General features: G+C 45.7%; 1 pseudogene; it reads right to left on the reverse strand.

The window, feature by feature from the left end:
- Positions 1 to 12,713, reverse strand: part of LOC132894736 (electrogenic sodium bicarbonate cotransporter 1-like) — a 212,500-nt pseudogene that overhangs the window by 22,907 nt on the left and 176,880 nt on the right.

Raw genomic sequence — 12,713 nt, forward strand, 5'->3', positions numbered from 1 at the left:
ATTTTTCTTTTGATGATCTTCAACAAAATTTATTTTAAAAAAAACTTACATATACACACACTCACCTGTCCAGTAGCATTGATTAGTGCTTCAATTTGCTTATCTGGAACAGAACTGTTGCCTGTTTTAAATAAACACAACAGCTCTGGTCACTGAGCTAGAAAGTTCAGCATATTCAGGCTTTGATTTAGTTTAAAGGACATGGGACATGGATTTTTTTCTGGGTATAATTATGTATAAAGGACATAAGAAATGCCATCTAAATCACTGCAGGGCGTCAAAAATGTGAAAATCACATTATTCAACTTTTTTATACATCAGCGTAAAACAATGATTCGTTAATTAGCTAGGTGGTCACGTGACCCGTGACGTCACAAAAACTTTCCAAGGAGCCAGCGCTTGGGAATCTAATGTAAACAGGTTACCGAAATGGACACCATCGACAGTGACATTCCCGATGTTTCACAGAGATGTGAAGTTAGACCCTATCAATTCGAACCGATAGCTGGAAATTCACATGAACATAGATCTTGTCTTTACTCTGACGGGTCAGATGATTCTGAGAGTGAGAGTTCATTCAATCCCCATGAAACTGAAAGCGGTCGGCTCGATAACACTTCCTGGTAAGTTAAAAACAATTCTGCTCAAAGGCTAATGATCTGTTGAAAGAAGTATTATTTTTGTATCATACATTGAAAGTTGGCGGCACGGTGGTGTAGTGGTTAGCGCTGTCGCCTCACAGCAAGAAGGTCCTGGGTTCGAGCCCCGGGGCCGGCGAGGGCCTTTCTGTGTGGAGTTTGCATGTTCTCCCCGTGTCCGCGTGGGTTTCCTCTGGGTGCTCCGGTTTCCCCCACAATCCAAAGACATGCAGGTTAGGTTAACTGGTGACTCTAAATTGACCGTAGGTGTGAGTGTGAATGGTTGTCTGTGTCTATGTGTCAGCCCTGTGATGACCTGGCAACTTGTCCAGGGTGTACCCCGCCTTTCGCCCGTAGTCAGCTGGGATAGGCTCCAGCTTGCCTGCGACCCTGTAGAAGGATACAGCGGCTAGAGATAATGAGATGAGATGAGACATTGAAAGTTCATCATAGATCTAGCTAAAGTCCGTTGCAAGCTAGGTTTTTTTTGCTGATATTTTTCGAGATTGATTGAGATACAATGCTTCCAGAGTCCGAGATGAAAACATTCAAAATGGCGAAACGCCATCACACAGCCAACAACACTACGCCATTTGGCGAAAGAGATGAAAATTAAGAAAAGTTAAACAAACTTACCAACATAACATTTATTTAAATGTCCATTAATGTTACAGGATTTCTTGACTGTCTTTACAGTTGTAGGAATGTTAGGCCCTGTATATTATGGCGCTATCACTGCCTCCATGAACCCGGCTATACGGCCTACAACTTCACTACAACTCTTCGATTCGGTACGTAAACAAAGAAGGACAGATATAAGAGTAAATGAGTCAGAATTATGATAATCAATAATTGATACACCCAAAATTATAATACTAATCCTTACCTCGGCTTTCAGTCGCTTAGCGAATGCACCTCGTGGTAGCCGTAGCACTTCGGGTTTCACTCCGCCATCTTGTTCCTGAATTGGGACGTTGGGAACGGCTCCATCTTTAAGTAGCCTCTTAAATTTGGCTTGGCAATTAATATCGCTCAGTACCTGAGTATTAATGTTGAAAGAATCCTCAGTGAAATGGTCCGAACACAGTTTGTGGGAAACAGTAGGTGCAAAGTTTTTTCTACGGCAGTAGTGAGCCCACACTTTCCTCAGCTTCGGGTCCTTGGGGAATGCAAAAAAACTTACTCCAGGGCATTTCCCATTGGAATTATTGCAACCATAAGCAGCACAATACACCATGATGTTCAATGTACATTTAAGACTATAAAAACAATTTTCTTGTCATTCACTTTTCCATTCATCTACCTGCTTGTGCTGTGCCCGAAAGTTTTTGTGACGTATGATCACGTGACAGCGGCTCTTCCGGTTGTAAAATATGCATATCGGAGCTCGAGCAGAAATACCATATAATCATCACGAATATAACGATTTTGCTGAATTTAATAGATGATTTTGTATTTGTTGATGCAATTAATTCATATTTTTAATGGAAAGAAACTGATATAGCGTGCATTTATGTTTCATGTCCCATGTCCTTTAACCGTTAGCTTAACCAGTGAGAAGACACTACTGCTTCAGTGCTTGTTACACAAAAGAAGTCTCGCTGAAGTTTTGCGTAAGTAGCAAAAGATCAGGAATAAAACGGACATCCCTGCAGCTCTTCTACTGTCCATACTGAGAGTGCTGGGTAGACGGTGAAAAGATTTGAATTTTAGATGACCCTGTACAATAACTTATTTGTTTTGCACTGCACCCACTACTGAGCTAAATGGAGTGGAAACTAGCACCTGTACCATGTAGCCCATTGGAGGTGTTTTAAAAAGTGCTGAATTTCCAGAAATATGAAATGTGAAAGTTACATTATTATCAACACTCGGCTCTCTTTATCTCTATTTTAGCAAAAAAAAAAAATATGATCAATATGTTACAAATATTCATCATGGAGGAAGCAGGAGCCAACCCCAGCTGACTTCAGGCAAGACTTCATGCAAGAATTGTTTCACAAAAATATGGACACCATACAACTAGCATCTACACACTACACATACACAGAAAAGCACCTAACCAAAACACACGAGATATACACAGAAATATACATATTCATACACACAAATACACAGGGGTATAGTGAGATACCCATTATAAATAATCAGAAACAAAGAACATGTCTATCACCTGCAGGCAATATAACCAAAAACACACACAAATGCTTTTACACACACAAACATGGTGTTATACCCTCAGGAGGCATACAGTGGCAGGCATACTGAGTGACCATGTCCCAGTGGTAACTGGCATCAATGGGGTAGTGGTGGGCAAGCTTGAGCATTTTCTTGAATGAGTCATAGATGAAAATAAAGCTAATGAGAGCCATAAAGCCTTCCTCTGTGAAACGTGTGAAGTACTGCACAAGGAAGCTGGCATCCGTTGCCACCAGCACCAGACGCAAGAAGCCTGACCACAGACCAATCCACAGTCTGAATTCCAGGTAGTCTAATGTGTGGTCCCTGAAAACAGCCAATCATAAAGACCGTGTCAGATGGTCAAATCACAATTACCACAATCCCACTAATGGGATTTTAAACAATGCACAGCCACAAGAAAATTAGAAATGGATAGTAACCTGTCTGTTAGTCTTAATTGAGGAGGTTTGGTATGTCTATCAGGCTATTTGAAAAGATATGGCTTCTGTGTATCAGAGCCTGCTGGAGGAGGTGGGGCTTCTATGTCTATTATTACTATTGGAGGAGGTGTGGATTCTGTAGTTATCAGGTACATTGGAGGAGGAATGGCTATGGCTATCAGTGCTATACCCAGGAGTGCAAACTCCAGGCTTCCACATGATTTGTTATGATTTCAACATTTAAGGCAATGATAACAACACTGAACCTGCTACAGTACAGTATGACACAATGTAATTTAGTAGCCCCTAATCGGTATGTGACTTTGTTCAGAATCCAGGGTTGGCCTACCATTAATTTGTGAATGATGATGCAGAGAAGGACTATTTTAAGTCTCAGGATTTTGGGCAAATAACCTTACTAACCTATTTCAGTTTAATAATATGATTTTTTTTTTTTTTACCCACGAGTTGTCTTGTTCAGGGGTTCTCAAACATTTGCGATCTGGGAGACCACATACGAAGCTTCAAGACACTGACCAGACACGGTGGTATGTTTGGTTATGGTGGACTTTTATAGATGAAGGGCATCACGCTTTCTTTTGAAATAATCCACCGGTTTGTTTTTCATGTCAGAGTGCTTGGTGTCCAAATGCCTCTTTAATTTGCATGGTTTCATGCTGTCATTGGCAAGCACCTCCACACAAACGACACATTGTGGATGTGGTTCCAGTGTGCCAGTAACAGAAAAACCGTATTGTAAATAACTTTTTCGTCATATTTGTGGAGTTTTGTTTTTTTGGGGAACTGGTGCATCAGTGGGACCAGCTCTTTTTTTCACGAATTAGAAATTTGTCCATATTGTTTATTAACCCGATAAAAGATTGTTATGCTGTAAGTGTGAACATAGCAAAGGGACTTGCTCAGCTAAGAATGCTAGCACCTTATTGCCATGCACCAGACTTAGCTCTGCTAAAATGAGCAATCTACAAACCGTGCTTAATGTAATTAAGTTAAAATATTATTAACTGTAGGGCAGCACAGTGGTGTAGTGGTTAGCACTGTCACTTCACAGCAAGAAGGTCCGGGTTCAAGCCCCGTGGCCGACGAGGGCCTTTCTGTGCGGAGTTTGCATGTTCTCCTCGTGTCCGCGTGGGTTTCCTCCAGGTGCTCCGGTTTCCTCCACAGTCCAAAGACATGCAGGTTAGGTTAGCTGGTGACTCTAAATTGACCGTAGGTGTGAATGTGAGTGTGAATGGTTGTCTATGTCTATGTGTCAGCCCTGTGATGACCTGGCGACTTGTCCAGGGTGTACCCCGCCTTTCGCCCGTAGTCAGCTGGGATAGGCTCCAGCTTGCCTGCGACCCTGTAGAATAGGATAAAGAGGCTAGAGATGATGAGATGAGATTATTAACTGTGATATGGTGTTGGACCTTACAATTTTTAATCATAGAAAAAAGGTGGAGGAAAGAGAGGAAAAAGTAGGAGAAAGATTAAAGAAAGGAGAAAGAGTAGGTTGACAAGTAGGCAAAGGAGACAAAGGAGAAAATAAGTTGACAAGTAGGAAAGAGAGATGGTAAGATTGGATTTAAATGGAGTTTTAAAGTGAGAAAAGAGGGCTGAAATAGTCTTTAAAAAGACTTTAAATTATTACTGCAATAGCAGTGCTGGAAGGCTAGCTATATATGCAAGGATATAGCCTTTAAAAAGGCTGTTGGTAAAAGGTAATTGAAAAGCTAATAGTAGAAAGCTGCTATGGTACGAGCTCGACTCGATTGTACAGTGGTATGTTTCCGATGTCTGTGATCTCTTATGTACTTGAGGTGTGTCTATAAAAGTTCCTTGCTGAGATTTCAAATAATAACTCTCTGTTTTCATTGGCTGGACTGAAGATGAAGAAGTTCGTTATTTGTTGGTGCAACTGTAAACCAGCCCCTTGCATTTGCCACTGAGCGGTCTGTGACCACGCACCCCACTCGCCGAGTGTCTGCGCCCCCGATCCTGAGGCATGTCGCTGGCTTGAGAGGGGACCAACAAGAGAAGATTTGTGTGTACCCATCACATCAGATGAGCTTGAGAAAGCACTCAAGAATACTAGATGTGGCAAAGCACCTAGCCAGGATGGCATCCCAGCTGATGTATTGAAGCCAGCCTAACAGCTGCACTCTTAAAACTGCACAATGTATGTTGGGAGAACATGCGCCTTCCCCAAGACTTCAAAGATGCACTAATTGTGACCATCTACAAAAAGAAAGGAGCGAATGTGGAAACCACTGTGGCATATCTCTGCTTTCCATTGCAGGCAAGATTCTGGCCAAGATAGTTCTAAACCAAATTAAAAATATCTTAGACGATGTACTTCCAGAAAGTCAGTGCAGTTTCAGGGCTGGCAGATCTACCTCAGATATGATCTTTACCCTGAGACAACTCCAAGACAAAGCCATTGAGCAACTTCAACCTCTGTACATGGATTTGTAGACTTCTCAAAAGCCTTTGACACCATTGACCGAGAGATGCTTTGGAAGATATTAGAAGTGTATGGATGCCCAGAAAGACTGATATTGCTTATTAAGCTCTTCCATGCGAACATGTCTGAGAAGGTTTCAATCAGGAGACATTAGTGAAGCTTTTCCTGTCAATCATGGTGTCAAACAGGGATGCTTTCTTGCCCTGACACTATTTATACTCTACCTTACAGCAGTCCTAGAGACTATGGACACTAATCTAGATAAAGAAGGTGACTCAACTGGAAGGCAAACTCAACATCATGACTCAGCTGGAAGGCAAACTCTTCAATCTTGCCAGACTCAAGTCCTCAACCAAAACTTGGCAAATTTGCGTGTGAGAACTGCTGTATGCAGATGACTCTGCATTTGTAGCAACAGATTTGGATGACGTGCAGGAAATCGTTGATCACTTTGCCACAGCTGCAACCCTCTTTGGATTGAAAATCAATACCACAAAAACAAAACTCCTGTACCAACCGCCACCTGAGCCACAGGCAATGTCAAACAACATTGTTTTGGTCAATGGAATGCCTTCTAGGAGTTCTGAGAGTTTCCTCTACTTAGGCAGTGCAGTTACCAACACATATATGTCAACCTTTGGTCAATCAAACCTGTATAACCAACCTCCAAAATCCGTATTTCCCTTATAAAATCCATAAAAGATGCAAATTAAAATAATTTACCTAAAATTTGAATGATAATTAACAATGATATATCCCAGTTACTTTTTATTCAATATTAATAACAATAAACCTTCAGAATGTGTTAGGACTGGGACTGTTTTGGCCTCTAGAGGCCACTGTTATTTCCTTTTCTGGCCATGTTTGTTTTGGGCCTCTAGAGGTCACCACTGTGTTCTGTGTTTTGTTTTTGTCTTATTGCCTGTTTCCTGCCCCGCCCTGTCCTTAATTAGTTTGTGTATTTATACCCCTGAGTTCAGTCCTCTTGTCACGGAGTCTTTGTGCTGTTATGTTTAGCTCCAGTAACCTCTGTTCTGATTTCCTCACCTGTGTCTTTGTGGTTTTTGTGCTTTGCTTTCTTTTGGACTTTTTGGACTTTGTGTTTACTATTTTGTTTTTTACAATTTTTGAGATCTTCTGAGCATTTGCATTTTTGCCTTTTCTTTTCTTATTTTTGGACTTTGTACTTTTGGATATTTTTTATTTTTCCTTTATCTTCTGAGCTTTTGGATTACTTTTGTTTTTTGCCATGGATAGTATATTTTGTAAATAAACTTTTTGATACTTTTCTACTTCCGCCTCACGCCTCTGCACTTGAGTCATCCCCCTGGTGGCCTAGTGGGGGTTTGCTGGATTATCACACCAGTGAACCAGGTTCAAATCCCAGCAAAACCCTAACAGAATGAATACAAAGCTCCAATGTTTGACAAAAACACAAAGTGTTATCAGCGTAGTTCCAAAGGAAATACTTTGTTGTTTGGAGACAGGTTTCACCGAGTGGCTATTATGCACGAGACTTCATATTAGCCACAAAGTCAGGAAAATCTGTTCATAAAATTACGTTATAATGACCAAATACAATGAAAAGTATTTTTCCAGTCTCACCTGTGAAAGGTAATCCCATGTGATCTCGTTTGGACGGTAAACCTGTTGGTACAGTTAAACGCAGCACATGAATGAGGCATCTTTAGTCTCGGCTACTGTCTAGACGCTATACCAGAGATGGTTGAAGAATCTCCGCTTTGCCACATCCAATATGGCGGCGAGGATGACATATGATTCTACACAGAAGGCGGCATCTATGTTTATATGTCTATGTTTATATGTCTATGACTTCACGGTTGGCGGGATTCTCGCAATGCGGTGTGCGCATGATCAAAAGTGGAACGAAGTCTCGCTACCACAAGATAACACGCGATTTCATAAGACTCTTTACTGGCTGTCTGTGGTGTACAGTACGTTTGTAAATGTTATGCGCTCTTTTATCATCGTGGGAATTGATTATAGCTCTAAATAAATATTGAAGTTTTTTTAAAGAATCCGTATAACTTTATTTATATGCCCGTATACTACGTTTATTGAATCAAATCCATATAAAATACAGACATTCCGTATAGGTTGACATGTTTGCCAACACAAACTCATCAGACTTGGAGGTAGACCACCAGAATCAAGCTGCCACCAAAACCTTTGGTGCATTACAAAAGCAACTACGGTCTTGCCATGACACCAAGTTGAAAGTATACAATGCTGCAGTCTTACCATCACTGCTTTACGCCACCAAATGCATGACGCTCTACCATAAACATTTCAAGAAACTGACCAGGCTACAACTCTGACACCTGCGTCAAATCCTCAAAAGAAGATGACGTGACAAGGTCCCCAATGTAGAAGTCCTCAGGCGAGTCAATACAGTAAGCGTGGAAGCCCTTATCACAGCCTCCCAACTTCGTTGGGCTGGACACATCTGGCGAATGCCTGATACGCAACTACCCAAAGCCGTTTTCTATGGAGAACTGAGCCAAGGAAAGAGGAGACAAGGACAGAAACTGAGGTACAAAGACGTCTTGAAGAGGAACATGAAGAATGCCGGAGTTATCGATCAGATGTGGGAAAGGCATGCCTCGGATAGAGCAACATGGCGAAGCATAGTTAAAAGCTCAAGGTCCGCAATTGAAGACAAGCGTCAGAGGGAGTACACAAGGGCTCATGAAACCAGACATTCCATAGCAGCTCAACCAGGCTATTCGTGCCACCACTGTGGACGACTCTGTTGATCTGGTGTGGGCTTCACGGCCCATCTCTGTTTCTGTGCATTCTAATGAAGCAGTCATCACTGCTAGTGATGGACAGCAGACAATGATAATGACTAAATTCTGATGCATCCCACTCCTTCACCAGGTCCTTTGCTGTTGTTTTGGGGCTCAGTTGAACTTACCAAAGTTTGTTCATTCCTTAGAGTTAATTTGTGCCTCTTTCCTCTTTCTTGAACAATGCCACGTCTGTGCAGTCCCAAGATTTTTATATTGTCTGCAGATGCTTGTGGGACTGTGGCAGCAGGGGCGTGGCCAAGCAGCAGTCTGTGAATGGAGGGCAGGGTCAGGGAAGGTAAGTGGCTAGGTCATTACACCTGATGTAAATTTGTGTGTGTGTGTGTGTGTTTGTTGCAGGGATGGAGTATAAAGGGAGGGGGACAGGAGAGAAGAGGAATTCGCTCCCCGACCACAACACGTGTGCATGCGTGCATGCATGAATGAATGACTGAAAGAAAGAAAGCTGAAAAGCTCAATAAAGCGCGTGTGTGTGAACACGAACTCTCGCCTGCCGTGCTTCTGTGCTCCACCCACATCGGGGATTACTACAGTGGTGCTGAAACCCGGGACACACAGAAGGGAACCACCCCATGGAGTCCTCCCCGTTCAAAGAGCTCATCCTTGCCCTCGCTACTGCCCAGCAGAACCAGCATCAAGACCTGATCACCCTCCGGAAGGAGCAGCAGCAGCACTTCAAAGCCTTGATGCTGGCCCAGCAGGAAGATCGCCAGGCGTTCCGGCAGTGGCTGCCACCGCTGCCGCCACCCTCATGAAGATGGGACCGCAGGACGATGCGGAAGCGTTCCTCGCTCTCTTTGAGCAAGCAGCCGAGGCGTGGGGGTGGCCGCTGGAGCAGCGTGCGGCGCACCTCCTCCCGCTCCTGACTGGCGAGGCACAGCTCGCAGCGCAGCAGCTCCCTGCTGACAGCCAGCTGGTCTATGCGGACCTGAGGAAAGCCATCCTGCAGCGGCTCGGCCACTCCCCGGAGCAACACCGTCAGCGCTTCTGGACGCTGACACTGGAGGAGGTCGGCTGGCCAGCCGTTTGCATTCGGCCAGCAACTCCGGGACACCTGCTGGCGGTGGCTGAGGGCGGAAGACCACGACGCCAAGGAGATCATCGATCTGGTGGCACTGGAGCAGTTCATCTCTCAACTTCCAGAAGGAACGGTGGAATGGGTCCAGTGTCACCGCCCGGCATCGCTGGAACGAGCCATCGAGCTGGCGGAGGACCATCTGAAGGCGGCTCCAATGGCAGGCAGACGAGGCGTCTCCCCTCGATTCTCTTCTCTCTCTTCCCCCCTTCTCTTGTCCCCCTCCCCACCCTGTTCCCCTGCCACGGAGGCGGCGGCTGGCTCCTCCCCAGCCGGCCCATCGCACCCATGGTGTCCTCCCATCTCCCTCTTCTGTGTCTGTGTTGTCTCCCTCTCAGGTGAGTGACACCTATAACACCAGTGCAGAGGGAAAGCTTGGGCCGGTGTGCTGGCATGGCAGGGAATCGGAGCGTCTCCAGAGTCAGAGCCCCGCAAGGGAGGTGGGGGCTGTCATCCGGATCCCCGACGTGCCAGAAACCGCTCCCGATCAGGCCGGAACGTATCGCGTACCTGTGAGTATTCAAGGGGCTACATATCACGCTTTGGTGGATTCCAGTTGCAATCAAACCTCAATTCACCAACGCCTGGTACAAGGTGAGGCATTGGGGGGAGCACAAGCGGTGAAGGTGTTGTGTGTGCACGGGGATGTTCACCATTACCCTCTAGTGTCGGTCCAGATTCTATTCCGGGGCCAAACGCATAAAATGAAGGCGGCGGTTAATCCTCGCCTTACCCACTCGTTGATCTTGGGTACTGATTGGCTGGGATTTAAAGAATTAATGGAATATTTAACACATAGTGGGTCCTGCCCTAGTAGGTCACGGGAAGATCCTGGTGTGGCATTGGCTGGAAAAGCTGTCACAGAGCCGTCTGCATCAACACCGCGTCAGAGTGAGGAGCACCCCGCTCCTCCTCCCTCTCTCGGGGAGTCCCTTGGGGATTTCCCGTTAGAGCAGTCGTGAAACGAGACTCTGCGGCATGCGTTTGACCAAGTGAGAGAAATCGATGGTCAAACTCTTCAGCCAAACGCGTCACCAACCTTCCCCTATTTTGCCATTATTAAAGATAGATTGTACCGAGTGACACAGGACACTCAAACTACGGAACGAGTAACCCAGTTGTTAATCCCAAAGAGCCATAGGGAACTCGTATTCCATACAGCTCACTTTAATCCCATGGCCGGACACTTGGGGCAAGACAAAACACTAGCCCGAATCATGGCCCGGTTCTATTGGCCAGGGATTCGCGGGGATGTCCATCGGTGGTGTGCGGCGTGCCGTGAATGCCAATTAGTAAATCCCATGGCCACTCCAAAAGCGCCGTTGCGCCCTCTTCCTCTAATCGAGACCCCGTTTGAGCGAATTGGGATGGATCTCGTCGGGCCATTAGATCGGTCAGCACGGGGATATCGCTTTATTTTAGTTCTAGTGGACTATGCAATGTGATATCCGGAGGCAGTGCCTCTCCGCAATATCTCAGCACGCAGTATTGCGGAAGCGCTCTTCCGCATTATCTCCCGGGTCGGGATTCCGAAAGAAATCCTGACAGACCAAGGCACCTTGTTTATGTCACAGACACACTGTGCGAGCTGTATGGGTTACTGGGGATTAAGTCTATCCGCACCAGTGCCTATCACCCACAAACGGATGGATTAGTAGAGCGATTCAACCAGACACTCAAAAACATAATCAGGAAATTTGTTAGTGAAGATGCGCGTAATTGGGATAAGTGGCTCGGACCCCTTTTGTTCACAGTATGAGAGGTCCCGCAAGCCTCCACAGGGTTTTCTCCCTTTGAATTATTATATGGGCGTAAATCGTGTGGCATTCTGGATGTGCTGCGGGAAAATTGGGAGGAGGGACCTTCACCGAGTAAAAATGAAATCCAGTACATTCTTGACCTGCACGCAAAACTCCACACCCTCACGCAATTAACCCAGGAGAATTTATGGCAGGCACAAGAACGTCAAAGCTGGCTGTATGACAGGGGCACACGCCTTAGAGAATTCATGCCGGGAGAAAAAGTACTCGTATTATTGCCCACGTCGAGCTCTAAATTAGTCGCCAAGTGGCAAGGGCCCTTCGAGGTCACACGGCGAGTCGGGGACGTCGACTATGAGGTAAAGCGAATGGATAGGGGTGGGGCACTGCAAGTCTACCACCTCAACCTTTTAAAACATTGGAATGAGGGGGTCCCCGTGGCGTTGGTGTTGGTAGTCCCAGAGAAGGCGGAGCTGGGGCCGGAGGTAAAAAAGATAACATCTCAGGCTACTCCGGTCCCTTGTGGAGACCACCTCTCACCGACCCAACTCACAGAGGTAGCCAAGTTGCAGAAGGAATTTTCCGACGTGTTCTCGCCCCTTCCAGGTCGTACCCACCTCATAGAACACCACATCAAAACGCCCCCAGGGGTGGTAGTGCATAGCCACCTTTACTGCTTGCCCGAACACAAGAAAAAGGTGGTTCAGGATGAACTCAAGGCCATGCTCGAAATGGGCATAATCGAGGAGTCCCACAGTGACTGGAGCAGCCCAGTGGTCCTGGTTCCCAAGACTGACGGGTCGGTCCGGTTCTGTGTGGACTATAGAAAGGTCAACGCAGTGTCTAAATTTGACGCGTACCCAATGCCTCGCATTGATGAGTTGCTTGATCGGTTAGGCGCTGCTCACTTTTATTCGACACTGGATCTAACCAAGGTATATTGGCAGATCCCCTTGACTCCTCTATCCTGAGAGAAAATGACCTTTTCCACACCGTTTGGTTTACACCAATTTGTCATGCTCCCCTTTGGGTTATTTAGGGCGCCCACTACGTTCCAGCGGCTTATGGACAGGGTCCTCCGCCCTCATGCTGCCTACGCAGCCGCCTATCTAGATGACATAATAATCTACAGTCATGATTGGCCATGGCACTTGGAACACCTGAGTGCTGTTCTAAAGTCGCTGAGGCGAGCGGGCCTCACAGCTAACCCGAAAAAGTGTGCAATTGGGCGGGTGGAAGTACGGCATCTGGGGTTCCACTTGGGTCATGGGCAGGTGCATCCCCAAATTAACAAGACTACAGCGATTGCGGCCTGCCTGAGGCC

Source organism: Neoarius graeffei, chromosome 12 (genome assembly GCF_027579695.1).
Source record: "Neoarius graeffei isolate fNeoGra1 chromosome 12, fNeoGra1.pri, whole genome shotgun sequence".
NCBI classification, from domain to species: domain Eukaryota; kingdom Metazoa; phylum Chordata; class Actinopteri; order Siluriformes; family Ariidae; genus Neoarius; species Neoarius graeffei.